Below are 17,141 nucleotides of genomic sequence, written 5' to 3' on the forward strand. Positions count from 1 at the left end.
CAGTACCTAACGCTCTTGAGAGACAGCGAGGGTGAGGAAACGCATCCATGCACATACAGTATTCAAATGAATATTGCTGCTAGCCACTGTGTTGTGATCTTTTTTGATTGTTTAGCAGCAGCACCTTGGGTTTTTACACAGACGTCAGAACATATAATTACTTTAGAAATCCAAACCAAAAACTGGTTGCAGCTACAACACTTATCAGAATTTGAGCTATATGCCAATTTAGGTAAGACTTGTTCTTTGTCTTGATCTTTGAAAGGCTTACATTATCTTATATTGTAAAAATATTGGCATTGTCTTGTCGGTAACTTCGTTTTCTTTCAAAAGCCATATAATAAAGCCATCAATTTTAGAGACACTGCGAATGAGAGATAATTTGGTTTGCAAATGTTGTCGTCTCTCCATTATAGCTCATATAAAAATAGTGGGCGTGTCCTGTTTGTTTGGAAACTAGCGAGCTCCCGTATTGTATATGCTTCCATTGGTCAAGCTGTACGGCTTTGGCGTGAACCAGCCTTCCGGCCAGCTTTTCAAAACAATTGACAGTTGCACCTCGGTCGTAGTTTGCTTAATGAGCTGCGCTCACTTTTGTTTTCTATACTAAGTGTGTGACTTGAGGAAGTGCTTAGTTGCGTAGGCAAGCTATTGTCAAAATGCTTTTTGCCTTTTAGTCTTTTAGAAAAATTGTAATCCTTCTTTGTAATGGAGAGTTAGGAGTTGTCACACCTTATAAATGAACTGACACATAGTTTTACGTAGATTTTATTATAAAGTATCAGTATTTTTATATCATTTGTTTTTTTTTGACATTTGAGATGATCTGACTACCAGAATGTTTCACGATTAAAATCAACAAAACTTGATAGTGGGTAAAACGCTCTGATCAAGCAAGAGTATGATTATTACATCTATAGTTGCAATGAGTTAGACAAAATAGAGATGCGTAACCCTGAGGCTTTAACACAATAGTCGATGTCAAATACAGCAGTGATAGCAAAAGCTCACATCCCACATTGTATGCCATGTTTTACATGAAAATTACGTTGTTTTAATGAGCATGCAAGTTTGAAATATGTCAATAATGTTGATTGCGTGCTGTCTTACATAAGTGCAAAACTTTGAATGCAATTAAAATAATAAACGATGTTATAGTGAAAATTTTCAGCTGCATATTTATTTATAAAAATAGCAAAAATAGATTCTAGATAATTGATAAAAATTGATTTTTGTAGCATTACTATGAATGTTTGACCTTGACATAATAATAAAATAGTAAAATAAAATAAATAGCATCCGTTTGACTAGAATTTTGACTTATTAGGCTCAAAAAAATTTCACACACAAGAAGCGTTTCTGTGGTGATGAATAATAAAAATAAATATTACTTAGATTCATACGAATAATAAATTAGGCAATCACTAAGGCATTATGGGAATGGTTATAGCCGAGAACAATTGGAGTGCATGAGTTCCTTAATTAGTTATAAACTACATTAAATACTTTTAGTATTAAAAATTTACAACCTTTTTTTTGGACGGAAGATTAAATAAAGCTAATAAGCAGTTGGTTTAGTGGCAACTCCACTTCTGAGTTTTGTAGACTGTGAACCTCACTGGCTTGAGGACATATTCTGTACTATCATCATTACAACCATCTGTTATAAGAACTAGGTCTGATTGACCTTCAAGTGGACTTGCGTGAAAGCCATTCCTACATTTGAAGCTGTTATGCCCCTCTTGAAAAGCTGGACATCCTGCATAAGTGAATACTGAAGGTCCATATACTATCATCTGTCCATTCTTTAGGTATGGTTCAAATGTTATTGAGTACCTGTAACAATCATAAGACAATGTCAATGTCTGTGTTATAAGTTTGTTGTTTTGGCTGTGTTTCTTTGATTTCTGATGTATACCAAACCTATGATAATGTATATTAAACAGTATAAATACTCCTTGTTGAAAATAATGTTCAATATTAAACCTGAATGCAAGCTTTTGTTGTCCTCTTTTATGACTGACTTCAGAAAATAAACCGCTAATTTACTTACGTTGGCACCACATCATCACTCCGATAGTTCAAAGGACAGAAACGTCTGCTGCTTGATGCTTCAGCCAATCCTTCCATAGAGAGAGTATCTACTGTAATCTCATTTCTCTCTTCTTCCCCCAAGAAATTCTTACGCATCCACTCCATATTGGGTGGTAAGCGAGCATTATGACCACATTGTCCAGCTGATAGTGTTGACCTTATTGCTCTACAGTCAACCAGTTGACTAAAGTACAAGAGTATAAGACCACACATCCTGATATTAGCTGTTGATATCATCTTGTCAGCGATGTTGGTTATTGTGAGAGTGATGAGTCGGCTTTCTCTTTGGTCAAGCTGAATGTCTTGAAGAGTGGGAGGCAGTTGTATTTATAGGTCCTTTTGGGGCAGCCGGTGTTTCCTCGTTTCTCTTTCAACCAATCACAGTGCGATGCTTGGGAAATCCTTTCCTTATCAGCAAGGCAGTTGTGCCAGTATGTTATTCAAACATAAACTGTCCAATCAGAGCAGCTAATTAAAATCAAGTGACGAGTTGCTCAAATACAAAAGAAATCAAACAAACAGACTATAGAAACTATAGTCAGCTGTAGAGCTAGTGGATGTTGTAATTGTAATATGAACTCCTTCACTGAGAAAAGAGAAGAGAGGAAGAAAAGCTGTTTAACTTCTGACAAGGTTATCTTTCTCTTTCTCTCTCTTGAAGTCAGTCGAGGCTACTAAAGGCTAGTTTACACTATGTCACTGTATCTCGGTGTTGATGCCTCAATACATCGGTGATCATCAATGATAACAATGTTCACACTATCACAAAACCGCCCACATTTGCATCAGCGAATACTCCGTGACGTAGTGTTCTCATTTTTCATTATAATTTTTCTAGAAGGAACCTCTTTGTTTTCGTGCACTCGAATCAAATACTAGTTCCGCAATGATTATCATAAACAGAAATAAATAAATCATGATATCTGCGACAGCGGATAATCCTCGCTGAAATGGTGGAATTGGGACTGGCTGCCTGCCGTAAATGCTCGACGAAATACTGAGAAAGTTTTACAGCTGCAAATTTTCCCGATGTATTCGCATTGCTTTGACGATGCTATCAGTTCATGATATTCATAGTGGACAACGAACACTGAGAGGAAAACTCTGACATGCAAGATGTAGTATGAAGACTGTCTATCGTTGTGGTTTACATATGATAGCAGGCTCTCATACACTCCACTACAATCAGTCATCTGCCATGAGTTTGTACTGATTTTTCTCCATTTTAAATTCCTCTTAGCTACATCTTCATAATGAAGTCCCCGGCCATCTTTGATTTATGGTTACGAATAGCTTATATAAAATGGGTATAATCATGACAACTACCTCATCAACAAAGTAATTATTATACCGTGGTTATCTATAGCAATAAATCTCACTTTGTCATTGTGTAGATGTTTGTCTGTTAAGCTGCGTAAATAGTATACATTTCTACATTTCTTTGGACTGATCTCATTCAGACATCTAATGCTCTGTGCGTTCCACTCGGTCGCTAAAATATTTGGATTTAAGACTCTAACTGGTTCCTGATAGACAGCCTCTTAAACACCCAGCTACTTGAAAATCTTATCAAAAAAAAAGAAAATCTCGACTCACAGTTAGTAGTTAATATAAGTCATGTATTATTATAAAATTTGCTGTTTTAAATGATATAGGACAAATTCCATTTTTGAAACATTCCAGATATTTGCTATTGGAACAGTTGATGCACTATATAAGTCACTACAGTAGACCCACATCACACAAAGCTATATAAGTCACTACAGTGGACCCTCACCATGCAAAGCTATACATGTCACTACAGTGGACCCTCACCATACAAAGCTATATAGGTCACCACAATGGCCACTCACTATACAAAGCTAAATAGTTACTGTTAATAGTGGACCCTCACCATACACAGCTATTATATAGGTCACTAGTCCACCAAAGCAACCATGATGCTTTCAAATGTTCTAGAATATGCGTGAGCAATACACGCATTACTGCTGCAACTTGAACACAATACCCGATAACTATATGAAACAATTGCAACTAGTGATGTCATTTAGCACGTATTTTTCTTCCGAGCGTTTTAACCGCGATCGAGTTTTATTAATTTTACTTTGAAACATCTTGGCAGTCTGATCACCTCAAACATAAAAAACAATCACAAATAATATAAAAATACCGATACTTTATGATAAAATCTACAAAAAGTTTATACAAGTTCATCTTTAAAAGCTTTCTCTACCCATCAATAGCAGATTGCTTCATGTTTGATTCAGAATTCTTCCTGGAACTTTTTGTAGATGCTATATACTCAGTAATACTGACTCGCTGACTAAATATAACAACAAATACATGTTCAGCCATACTTGGATGCTTGTAGAGTTCATCGGTGGTTCTGAGTCATTTCAAATTTAATGCATCAGTGATAACAGCTTTTCCGTGAGTGGTATTGAGACATCCATAGTAATATTGGGTTTTGTGAAACAGGTCGGATCCGGGAAGGAACAAGGAACAGCTACCAGAAGAAAACATACTGAAAATTGCTAGCTCACATATGGCTACATGAAACAGTTTCTATGCTAAGTGAAGCGTGTAAGAAAGAGAGGACAGAATATGAAACAAGGTAAATAACTTCCAATATGACCCATTGTCCGATTGTAACTTGCGAGTTTTATCTTCCAACCTATCAGACTTTGATTTTAAAATGTAGTAGAACCTGATACAGACAAAAGCTAATCTAAAAACAACTTGCAGAGTTCTAAGGATCATAATTTTAATAATTACTGTATAATGCTCTTTAAAGTAATGCGCCTTTGTTGACTGATTTGTTATATAAATATATATGTAATTTTATAATATAAATACATTTCACTTTGAGTTTACATGAGGATGTAGCTTGTGGGCACTTAATTTAACCTCAAAAGGTCATACACAGCTTGCTATGAATCCTAAAGCCGTGATAAAACTAATTCTTATCGCCGGATTGACATATGGTTGGAAGAGAATTGTCTTCCTGTGTAATATCAATACGAACTCTACCCCACCATAAAATTGATGCTTGATTTTATTTCTGACAACAAAAATAAAGCAAGCGTCACAAATAAATCTTTCTAGCCAGCCATAATGTTGCAATACAAGCCTTATTTTTTCATTTTAAAACCTTTTTTACTCATTCCAAAATGTTGGCGACAATGAGACACACAAAACCAAAGTATTCCTTTATTGATAAATTGGTGGCTCCAATCATAAATAAACATTTAGCAAGGTTGCACTATAACCAGTTTTAAATTACCCTTGCTTAAGATAAAATATTTATTAATTATTTAATCTTGGTTTTGCAATTTAGTTTAAAAGTGTACCGACAGCATGCAACAAAATTTCATATAATAATTTATACCTACTAGTAGACTGGCAACTTGATGCGGTGTGAAAGGTCATCAGACTTAACACTTATTCGGTTTGATAACTAACTACCCAAATATTCTGAAAAGTTTCAAAACTGTTAATCAGTGTGGGTGGTATTGTTGCAATGCATGAGTCCATTAAATAATTATAAACTACATTAAAATTGTTTAAAAGTACCAACTTAAAGGCTAGATCACACTATATAGCCGTATCTCAGCGTTGATGCCAAAATACTTGGGTGATCTTCGATGATCATGATGTTCACACTATTACAAACCCATTCGCGTTTGCATCAGTGATGTAGTGTTCTCATCTTTTTTTAAGTTTTGCAAAGAAACCTTTTTTTCGTGTGACTGAAGTAAAATATTAGTCCCGCATCAATGGTCATGAATGGAAATCAATAAATCATGCTAACAGCGACTGGGAATTACCATCCCTGAAATGGTTCACATTTGAAAGGCAGTCGTCGATGCTCGTGGAAAGATCGAGAAAGTTTGACAGTTATAAACTTTCGTGTTGCTTTGTCGATATCATCGGTTTACTGTTCACATAATTGATGTACACAGCGATATAGTGTGAGCCAGCCTTAAAGCCTTCTCTTTTGGTCGGAAGATTAAATAAACCTAATGAACAGTTGGTTTAGTTGCAGGTCTACATCCAAGTTTTGTAGACCGTAAACATAACTGGTTTTAAAGACATATTCTATACATTCTCATTATAACAACCATTATAAGAACTAGTTCTGATTGACCTTCAAGGGGACTTGCATGAAAGCCATTCCTACATTTAAAGCTATTATCTCCTTCCTAAGAAGCTGGACTGATACTATGTGAATACTGAAGGTTTATAGACCTTTAGACATTCTCTAGATATGATTCAAGTGTTATGGAGTTTCTGTAATAAACATTACACAATGTAAATGTATTTATTAGATTTCTTCTACTGAATCACTTGTGACTTCAGCTGATTCTATGGCATAATAAACCAAACAATATAAGAACCGCTTTTTACAGGTAATACCTGGAGGCAAGCTTTGTACTTTTTATATTGCTGGCATTATGAAAAAAGAATATATCTACATTGGAACTTCATCATTTCTCCCATAGTTTAAAGGACGGAAACATCTGCTACTTCATGTTTCAGCCAAGCTCTTTATAGGGAGAGAATCTATAGCAATATTATTTCTCTCTTCTTCCAAGAAAGTATTGTACATCCATGTTGGGTGCTAAACGAGCATTGTAACCACATTGCCCAGCGGATAGTGTTGTCCTAATTGCTCTACAGCCAACCGGTTGAATAAAGCACCAGAATATAGAACCACACATCAGGATATTTGCTGTAGATATCATTTTGTTAGCAATGCTAGCTATTGTGTATAAACTATATAAACTGTATAAACCACTGGATATGTAGATTCTCCTTTGGCAAGGTCAAGTCCGAAAGGTTTGACGTGTGGGAGGTATTTGTATTTACAAGCCTCTTAGAGGATACTAGGTTCCTTCTTCCTTTTTAACTAATCAGAGCACGGCTTTAGGAAAATCCTCCCCTTTTCAAACAAAGCGATTGTACAGCTAGGGTGAACAGCAGTTGTGTAAACATAGACCGCCCAATCAGCAAGTGCCATTAGAATCAACTGAGTGAGTCCATTCAAATACAAAGGAAAGCAGTTACGAGGGAGTTCCTGCATATTGCGCTCAGCAGCGAATCGCAATCCATGTTGCAATGTACATATGAGGATATGACTTTTTCCAGTGATAAAGAGAAAAACTTTTAGCCCCAGACACAGTTTTAGGTAATTATCTAACTTTTGATGGTTATGAAGACATCTGAGAAATACTTTGTCCAAAAGAATGCAAGATGCTTGACATCAGGCTAGCCCATGGGTTGCTGAAGTGTGCCAAGTCTTTGTGGCTAAAATCCTAACGGATCGACTTTCGACTAATGGAGTCTCTAACACAAGATAATCTTAGAGAAAATTGATGACTCAGTCACTACTGACTGCATCTCGACTGCATAACAACACCCAGCCAAATCATTACACTTTTAAAACTCACCAGAGAAGAACATTTCTCAAAGACACACTTCTAGACCTTTTCAAAAGGTCATTAGCAACATATTGCGACTACCAAATTCTGATGAGATATGAACTATACTATAATCAGATGTGATGTAGTGACAAATCTACTTTAAAACTTTAGCAAGTTTTAAGACTTACTCTGTATCGAGTTGCTTATATAATTTGCTCACTACGAGATCTTCCAATAAATGGACTTACTAAAACAAAGCGGTTGAACAAGATTTCATTGATTCATGTCTAGTTTCAGCTCTGGTTTCAGATCTTACTTACAACGTGTGAATATTCTATTTGATTCATTCATTTACTTTAATAAAGTTTCTAAACTTTACACAATAATTTCTCAATATAATGCGTAATTTGGCTGTAAAATGCTGTAATAGTTGACAATGACAGGTCCTAAATTTGTGTTGGATGTAACTTGAACTGCAAAATTAAAATCTGATTTGAAAAGAACATATCCTTAGGGACAACATTTAAGCAAATGAAACTGCTAATAAACAGAAGTCTGCTCAACTTTTGCATCTACCAATAAATTTAAAGGCAATTATCATTAATATATTTTTTAAAGCGGAAGAATAAAATGTAATGTTAATAGCCAACTGAAATTGATGATAAAATTTTGCTTATTAAATATATATTTATATATATTATAATATATATTCATATAGGCCTATATTACAAATAATAAATACATAGGATAGGTTTTTGAGGAAGCTTCAAAGTATCAAAGATTGTTGTATTGCATCAATTGCCAAAATATGCCAAAATAGACTAATTGTAGAAGTAAAAAACAACATAAAATTATTATAAGATTATAAAGGATCACATACAAGAAGTATTTCTGTTGTGATGAATAATAAAAATAAATATTACTCTATTGACTGAAATAAGTTATAAATTATAAATTATAGAACCCTGTAAAGAATTATAGATATGTCTATAGCTAAAAACAAGGAAAAATGCACAAGTCCTTTAGTTGATTATAAATTGCATAAAAGGTTTCAACAGTTAAAAATTTACAACATTGTATTTTGGACGGACGATTAAATAAAGCTAATGAGCGGTTGGTTTAGTGGCAAGTCCACTTCCGAGTTTTGTAGATTGTAAACCTAACTGGTTTAAGGACATATTCTGTACCATCATCATTACAACCGTCAGTTATAAGAACTAGGTCTGATTTTCCTTCAGTTGGACGTGCATAAAAGCCATTCCTACATTTAAAGCTATTATCCCCTTCCTGGAAAGCTGGACATCCTGCATAAGTGAATACAGATGGTCCATATATCTTCTGTCCATTTTGTAACTGTCGTTGAAATGTTGTTGAGTACCTTTCAAAACAATAAAAGATGTAAGGTGCCGCACTGCCACTCACCAATATATGACACCGTGTTGCCACGCAATGTCATAATTTGCTATTAGCAATTTATTTTTAATTAATTACTAGTTGATTAACTATAAGGAAACTGCACAATGAAAATAATATAACCACCACACATTAGAGTGAGTGCAAAGCTAGAATGTATGCTTATTTTGCTTCAAACACTCTATGTCTGACTTGGTTAATACAAACAAAGATACTTACGTTGGAACTTCATCGTCTTTCGGATAGTTTAAAGGGCAGAAACGTCTGCTGCTTGATTCTTCAGTTAATCCTTCTGTAGAGAGGGTATCTATAGTAATCTCTTTTCTCCCTTCTTGTCCTAAATATTTGTTGCGCTCCCACTCGATGTTGATGTTGGGTGGTAAGCGAGCATTATGACCACATTGTCCAGCTGATAGCGTTGACCTAATTGCTCTACAGTCAACCAACTGAGTAAAACACCAGAGTATAAGACCACACATCGTGATATGTGCTGCCGATGTCATTGCGCTATTGATGTAAGTTACTGTATGCGTATATGGAAATACTACTTGATACTAGTCTCTCTCTCACCCTCTTTGGAATGGTCAGGAAGATTGTGTTGAATAGTAGAGGGTAGTCGTATTTATAAGCCTTTACAGGGTTGGAGGAGTTCCCCCTCTTTTGGTTATCCAATCATATTGCAATGTTTTGGCTATCCAATCATATTGCAGCGTTAGGGAAATCCTCGCTTTATCGTACAATGCAACAGAGCAGCTAAATGCAATATAGATATTGCGCCAGTAGTTGTGTAAACATCAAATCACCAATCAGAGCCGCTAATTAAAATCAAGCCTGTTACTCAGATCAAATACAAAAGAAAGCCAATAGGAAAGAAACCGCACAAGCGGTGTTATCACGGCGAGCCTAATGTACGTCGCAATAGATAAATGAGGATATTTGCTCTTCCAGTAAGAGCGTTTAACTTCTGACATTGCCTTGAACAGTTATAATTATGAAGGGTGTTGTATATGAAAACTAGCCAACAAATTAATGGTTATGAACTGGACACCTACCTCTTTTGCTACTTTATTTTTTCTTTTATAACAGACTAAATCTACATTTAATACTTTACAAAGGCACATACAACTTGCCATTACTTTTGAACCAAAGAATTCTATGAAAAATAACATGATATCAAATTACTCAGCAAAAGATTTTGCACCAGACGATGTCATAAGAACAAGTCTACAGATTGATTGCAGAATGAGCTGGGAGACTTTTTCTACCCTTTCTTTTACTACCAAAAGTGACAACTTGAGCAGGCTTCGAGTTAAAGATTTATAACTATTACTGTAGTGTACAACACAACTATTATGGTTATAAATACAATAACAATGTTTACAGGTACTATTACATGTACTTAATTATAGGAAAACCATTGATCAACAATCTGCGAAGCCTCGGTAACTGTGGTGCATCTCTCCTTCCCTCCCTCTCTCCCTTTCTCCCTTTCTCTCTCCATCTCTCTCGTCCTCTCCCTCTCTTTCGCCCTCTCTCTCTCCCTCTTTCTCCTTTTTTCTCCCTCTCTCTCCCTCGCTCTCTCTCTCTCCCTCTTTCTCTCTCCCTCGCTCTCTCTTTCACAACTTTATTTACAGATTTATGCATTATCAATGATCACCACAAGCTATACCTGGTGGGCTTACTATAGATTCAACCCTAGCACTACCAGTTAACTGATTAGCACAAATTCACTCACACATCATCTACAAATACTTCTTTATGGAAATAATAAAAATGATGCCTTACTTTCTTCATTTAACCAACAGAAAGGTTCGTTCTCACATGTTCACATCGCTGAGGTAATGTCTCTCTTATACGACATCTTTCAGCTCTGCTCCTTAATGTCTGGCTTTGTTTTTACTTTTATTTTGATATATTATATTACTTACAATATATAGTAACCAGCATTATTTTATCTTTTGTGGTAAGTCTCGGTTGTGTTGCTGCATAACCGTAAGTGTGTCATATATCTCATGAGTAATTGACTCTTAGTTGAGTATTCAAATCAAAAGACATCGAGAATGTAAGAGAAATGTGACATACCCTGAAGCATGATTCGCTTTATAGACAAAGTATGAAATATTGTGTTTTTACAAAAGTAAAAAATACAATAAAGACTTTAAAAGCTGGTTCACACTATATCGCCGTTAGTCAGCATTTTCCTTTCAGCGTTCATCGTCGAATATGTGAACTGTCAGCTGATGGCATCAACGAAGCATCATGGACACGTCGGGAATGTTTGCAGCTGTCAAACTTTCCCGATATTTCGCAAAGCGTCGACAATTGACTTTGAAATATGAACGATTTCGGCGATAGTAATTCGTGCCCCGGATAGCGTGATCTATTCATATCCGTTTATGGTGGTCACTGCGGGACTAGTTTTTGACTCCAGCACGCGAAAAGATAGATTTCTTAGTGAAACTTTAAAAAGAAAAATGAGAACACGAGTCAGGGAGTATTTGCTGATGCAAACGCGGATGAGTTTATGATAGTGTGAACATTGTTATCATTGAAGGTCACCGAAGTACTGTGGCATCAACGCCGCGATACGGCGATATAGTGGGAACCAACCTTTATAAGCGCACTTTCCACACAATAAACTTATGAGTGTATATGCTCATAACTGACATCCTTTCTGTTATAAATAGATCCTTGTAGAAATTATATGAGTCAGTGCAATACTAAACAGTTTCTGAGTGACAAGGATGTTCTACTAGAGGATAATGACTCGCATGGAGAGTTATTTGATTATTTTATAAAAAGCATTTTCTGGAGTAAGGCTTGGGAAAATTAATAACAAGAGAGATTGTATAGAAAGTAGAATCTTGTTTGTGAGGAAGTATTTGCTTGGTTGATTACTAAAAACTTTCCAATGCGTTAGCTTGGAATGCCATAAAAAACAACCAAACTAAATTTTATACGTACGTAGGAAATTCCTCAAAGATTGGCTCTGTGAGCGTGGTTGGACATGTCTGACTCCGGTGGCAAAGGAACCTCAACGACTGGAAACATAACCGCATGTATAGAGAGTAATGGAGGATTGAATATCATTCCTGTCACCACTAGGGGCCTTTTTAGGAATTGAACCAAAACCTCTTGTTTGCACTTTTTAGACCAGTAAGCCGTCGCTGCTCTAAAAAGTAACTTAGATCCATCAACTGAAAATAACAGTTCACAGTGTTCTAATTGAACCAATTCTTTACTAAACTCCTAGAAATGCAGAATACCTTGCAAAACAGTTTTCTCAAAATTTTAAAACTGAGAAAGACCTAATCTAGGCTAAGGAGAACGGTTTTGTGACAGGGATATCTAAAATAGTCAGTGCCCTGAGAGTATTACTGCTTATAGATGAACTTGTACAAAATACTAGTAGATTTTATCAGAAAGCATCAGTATTTTTCTATCATTTGCAATTGTTTTTGATATTTAAGATGATTCGTTGATGATGTTTCGTGATTGTTTTTGATGTTTGAGGTGACCTGACTGCCAGGATTCTTCAAGATTAAAATCGATAAAAGTTCGTCACAGTCAAAACGTTCAGAAGAAAAATCGTGCAAAATAATGTTGTTAGTATCTATCGTATAAACCATAAACATTTGTTATAAAGCAAGCGGTTGGTTATTCTGGCTTAAAAACTATTATTTCTAAAAATATTATGGCTCACAGTTTTTTATAATTCATCGATACACATCCACTCTCGTCCTATTAACAACCTTTGACCAACTCGGTTACCCAGGCTATCGTGTACCTCAATCAAGCCAAAAACTACCTAGTTCACTATAATTGTAAGAACTACACATTAAAACTTTATCAGCTTATTACCACACCATTAGCTAAAGGCTAATTCCTACCATATCGACACATTTCAGCCTTTCCCTTTTGGCATTCATCGTCGATTATGTGAACCGTGAACCGAATGCATCGAAAAAGATATGTCGGCAGAGTTTGATGGTTGTCAAACTTTTTTTTGATATAATCATATACCGACTGTACAATGTGAACCCTTTCGGCGATAATAATTCACGGTTGCTAGTAGCGTGATTTATTTACTTCCGTTTATAATATTTGCTGCGGGGCTAGTATTTTCTTCAAGAACGCGAAAACAAAAAGGTTTACTTGCAAAAAATAAAAAGGAAAAATGAGAATACCACCTCAAGGAGTAGGTGTTTGCTGATGTAAACGTGGATGGGTTTGTGATAGAGTAAACATTATTATTATCGATGTTAACTAAAGTATTGTGGAATTAATGCCGACATGCGGTGATATAATGTGAACTAGCCTCTAACTGATAAACTCCATATAACATCAAACATTCCACTACTAAAACTCGTGAGAAGATAGTAAACTAGTGAGTTGAAGAGGTTTGTCAGCAACTCAACGATAGATCATAACTGCTTTTTCGCTAATTCAGCTTCCCATCGATTAATGTTATTGCCTGAAAATTTGTATTCTTCTGCATTTTAGCTCACTACATTTAGTTTTAAAAAGTAAACAAAATAGAAAAAACTAAAAAAACTAAAAAAGCTAAAAAAGCGGACTGCACATTAAATGCATGTACCTTAATGCAAAAACTATGGTCCTTTTCCAAAAAAATTGAGTTAAAGGCAATTAGACTAAGTCACACTTTAACTGGTTTGCTGTCTGCCAAAAATTGACAATGACTTGCATCCTAGCGATGCATTCTTGGGTCGAGCAGTATAGTAGATCCAGTTTTCAGTATCTACCACTTCCCTGAGCTGTCAGATTAACTTGAAAGGATGCCAGTGCAACACGTCTAGTCTGACAGAGCCAGGTAGCCATTTCACTTGCTTAATGTGCAAAAAACAGTAATGGATCTTTAACAAGTCCATGTTGTCAGTGTGGTGCACGGGGCCTCCAAGTTATGGTAGTGGATGCGAAAGACCCAAGAATATAGGGCTGAAAGCTTGCTGAGAGCTTTTGTTACATTGGCATTAAGCAAAACTCGAACCACCTATTCCATGGTTGACAATCAAACACTAGGCCACCCTGACACCTTCACACTTCAATTACATACTCCTAATTGAGGGGAATCCGAAATGCAAGCAAAAGTTTTTAAATAGATCCTTGTAGAAATCATATGATGAGTCAGTACAATACTAAAGAGTTACGGAGCGACAAGGAAGTTTTACTAGAGGATGATGACTCGCATGGAGGGTTAATTGATTATTTAAAAAAAAAACATTTTCTGTAGTAAGGCTTGAAAAGATTAATAACATAGGAGATTGTATAGAGAGTAGAATCTTGTTAGTGAGGAAGTATTTGCTTAGTTGGTTACTAAAAACTTTCCAGTGCGTTAGCTTGCAATACCATAAAAACCAACCAAACTAAATTTCATACGTATGTAGGAATTCCCTCAAAGATTGGCTCTGTGAGCATGGTTACACATGTCTGAGTCCTGTGGCAAGGGAACCTCAACGACTGTAGACATGACCACATGTGTAGAGAGTAATGTAGGGTTGAATATCATTCCTGTTACCACTAGTGGCCTTTTTAGGAATTAAACCAAAACCTGTTGTTTGCACTTTTTAGACCAGTAAGCTGTCGATGCTCTAAAAAGTAACTTAGATCCATCAACTGAAAAAACAGTTCACAGTGTTCTAATTGAATCAATTCTTTACTAAACTCATAGAAATACAGAATACCTTGCAAAACAGTTTTCTCAAAACTTTAAAACTGAGAGAGACCTAATCTAGGCAAAGGAGAACAGTTTTGTGACTGTGATATGTATAACAGTCAATGCCCTGATAGTATAGATAAACTTGTAGATAGTGCTTTTATATGAGCTTACACGAAAATTTAGTAGGTGGTGATGGGTTTGGGATCGTGTGAACATTGTTATTATCGATAATCACTAAAGTATTGTGGAATCAATGCCGAGATACGGTGATATAATGTGAACTGGCCTCTAACTGATAAACTCCATATAACATCAAACATTCCACTACTAAAACTCATGAGTAGATAGTAAACTTGTGAGTTGAAGTGGTTTGTCAGCAGCTCAACGATAGATCATAATTGCTTTTTGGCTAATTCAACTTTCTCTTTGATTAATGTTATCACCTGGCGATTTAGTAGGTGGTGATGAGTTTTAGTAGATTTTATCAGAAAGTATCAGTATTTTTCTACCATTTGTGATTGTTTTTGATGTTTGAGATGATTTTACTGCCAGGAATCTTCAAGATTAAAATCGATAAAAGTTTGTCACACTCAAAACGCTCAGAAGAAAAACTGTGCAAAATAATGTCACTAGTTGTTATCGTATAAACTAAAAACATTTGTTATAAAGCAAGCAGTTGGTTATTCTGGCTTGAAAACTGTTATTTCTATAAATATTATGGCCTACAGTTTTTATAATTCATCGATACACATCCACTTTCGTTCTATCAATAAACCTTGACCAACTCGGTTACACAGATAACAGATCGACCTTCGACTACTGACTGCATCTTGACTGCATCACAACACCCTGCCAAATCATTACATCAGGATTCTCCAAGATTAAAATCGATAAAAGTTTGTCACAGTCAAAGCGTTCAGAAAAAAAACTGTGCAAAATAATTTCTAAGATATAATGCTTAATTTGGCTGTAAAATTATATAATAGTTGACAATGACAGGTCCTAAGTTTGTATTGGAGGTACTTTGAACTGCAGAATTAAAGTCTGATTTGAAAAGAAAATTTCCTTAGGGACAACATTTAAGCAAATGAAATTGCTAATAAACAGAAAATGGCGCAACTTTTGCATCTACTAATAAGTTTAAAGGCAATTATAAATATATATTTTTAAAGCGGAAGAATAAAATGTAACGTTAATAGCCAACTGGAATTGATGATAACATTTTGTTTATTAAATCTATATTTATATATATTACAATATGTATTAATATAGGCCTATACTATGAATAAAAAATACATAGGATAGGTTTGTGAGGAAGCTTCTAAGTATCAAAGATTGTTGTATTGCATCAACTGTCAAAATAGGCCAAAATAGACTAATTGTAGAAGTAAAAAACAACATAAAATTATCATATGATTATAAAGAATCACATACAAGAAGTGTTTCTGTCGTGATGAATAATAAAAATAAATATTACTCTATTGACCGAAATAAGTTATAAATTATAAATTATAAAACCCTGTAAAGAATATTAGATATGTCTATAGCTAAAAATAAAAAAAATGCACAAGTCCTCTAGTTGATTATAAATTGCATAAAAGCATTTCAAAAGTTAAATATTTACAAGATTGTCTTTTGGATGGAAGATTAAATAAAGCTAATGAGCGGTTGGTTTAGTGGCAAGTCCATTTCCGAGTTTTGTAGACTGTGAACCTCACTGGTTTGAGGACATATTCTGTACCATCATCATTACAACCATCTGTTATAAGAACTAGGTCTGACTCTCCTTCAGTTGGACTTGCATAAAAGTCATTCTTACATTTAAAGCTATTACCCCCCTCCTGGAAAGCTGGACATCCTGCGTAAGTGAATACAGATGGTCCATATATCTTCTGTCCATTTTGTAAGTATGGTTGAAATGTTGTTGAGTACCTTTTAAAACAACAAAAGTTGTAAGGTGCCGCACTGCCACTCACCAATATATGACGCTGTGTTGCCACGCAATGTCATAATTTGCTATTAGCATTTTATTTTCAATTAATTACTAGTTGATTAACTATAAGGAAACTGCACAGTGAAAATAATATGAACACGAAACACTAGAGTGAGTGCAAAGCTAGAACGTATGCTTCCTTTGCTTCAAACACTCTATGTCTGACTTGGTTAATAGAAACAAAGATACTTACGTTGGCACTTCATCGTCTTTCAGATAGTTTAAAGGGCAGAAACGTCTGCTGCTTGATTCTTCAGTTAATCCTTCTGTAGAGAGAGTATCTACTGTAATCTCATTTCTCTCTTCTTGTCCTAAATATTTGTTGCGCTCCCACTCAATGTTGATGTTGGGTGGTAAGCGAGCATTATGACCACATTGTCCAGCTGGTAGCGTTGACCTAATTGCTCTACAGTCAATCAACTGAGTAAAACACCAGAGTATAAGACCACACATCGTGATATGTGCTGTCGATGTCATTGTGCTATTGATGTAAGTTACTGTATGCGTATATGGAAATACTACTTGATACTAGTCTCTCTCT

This window comes from Watersipora subatra, chromosome 4 (genome assembly GCF_963576615.1).
Source record: "Watersipora subatra chromosome 4, tzWatSuba1.1, whole genome shotgun sequence".
NCBI classification, from domain to species: Eukaryota; Metazoa; Bryozoa; class Gymnolaemata; order Cheilostomatida; family Watersiporidae; genus Watersipora; species Watersipora subatra.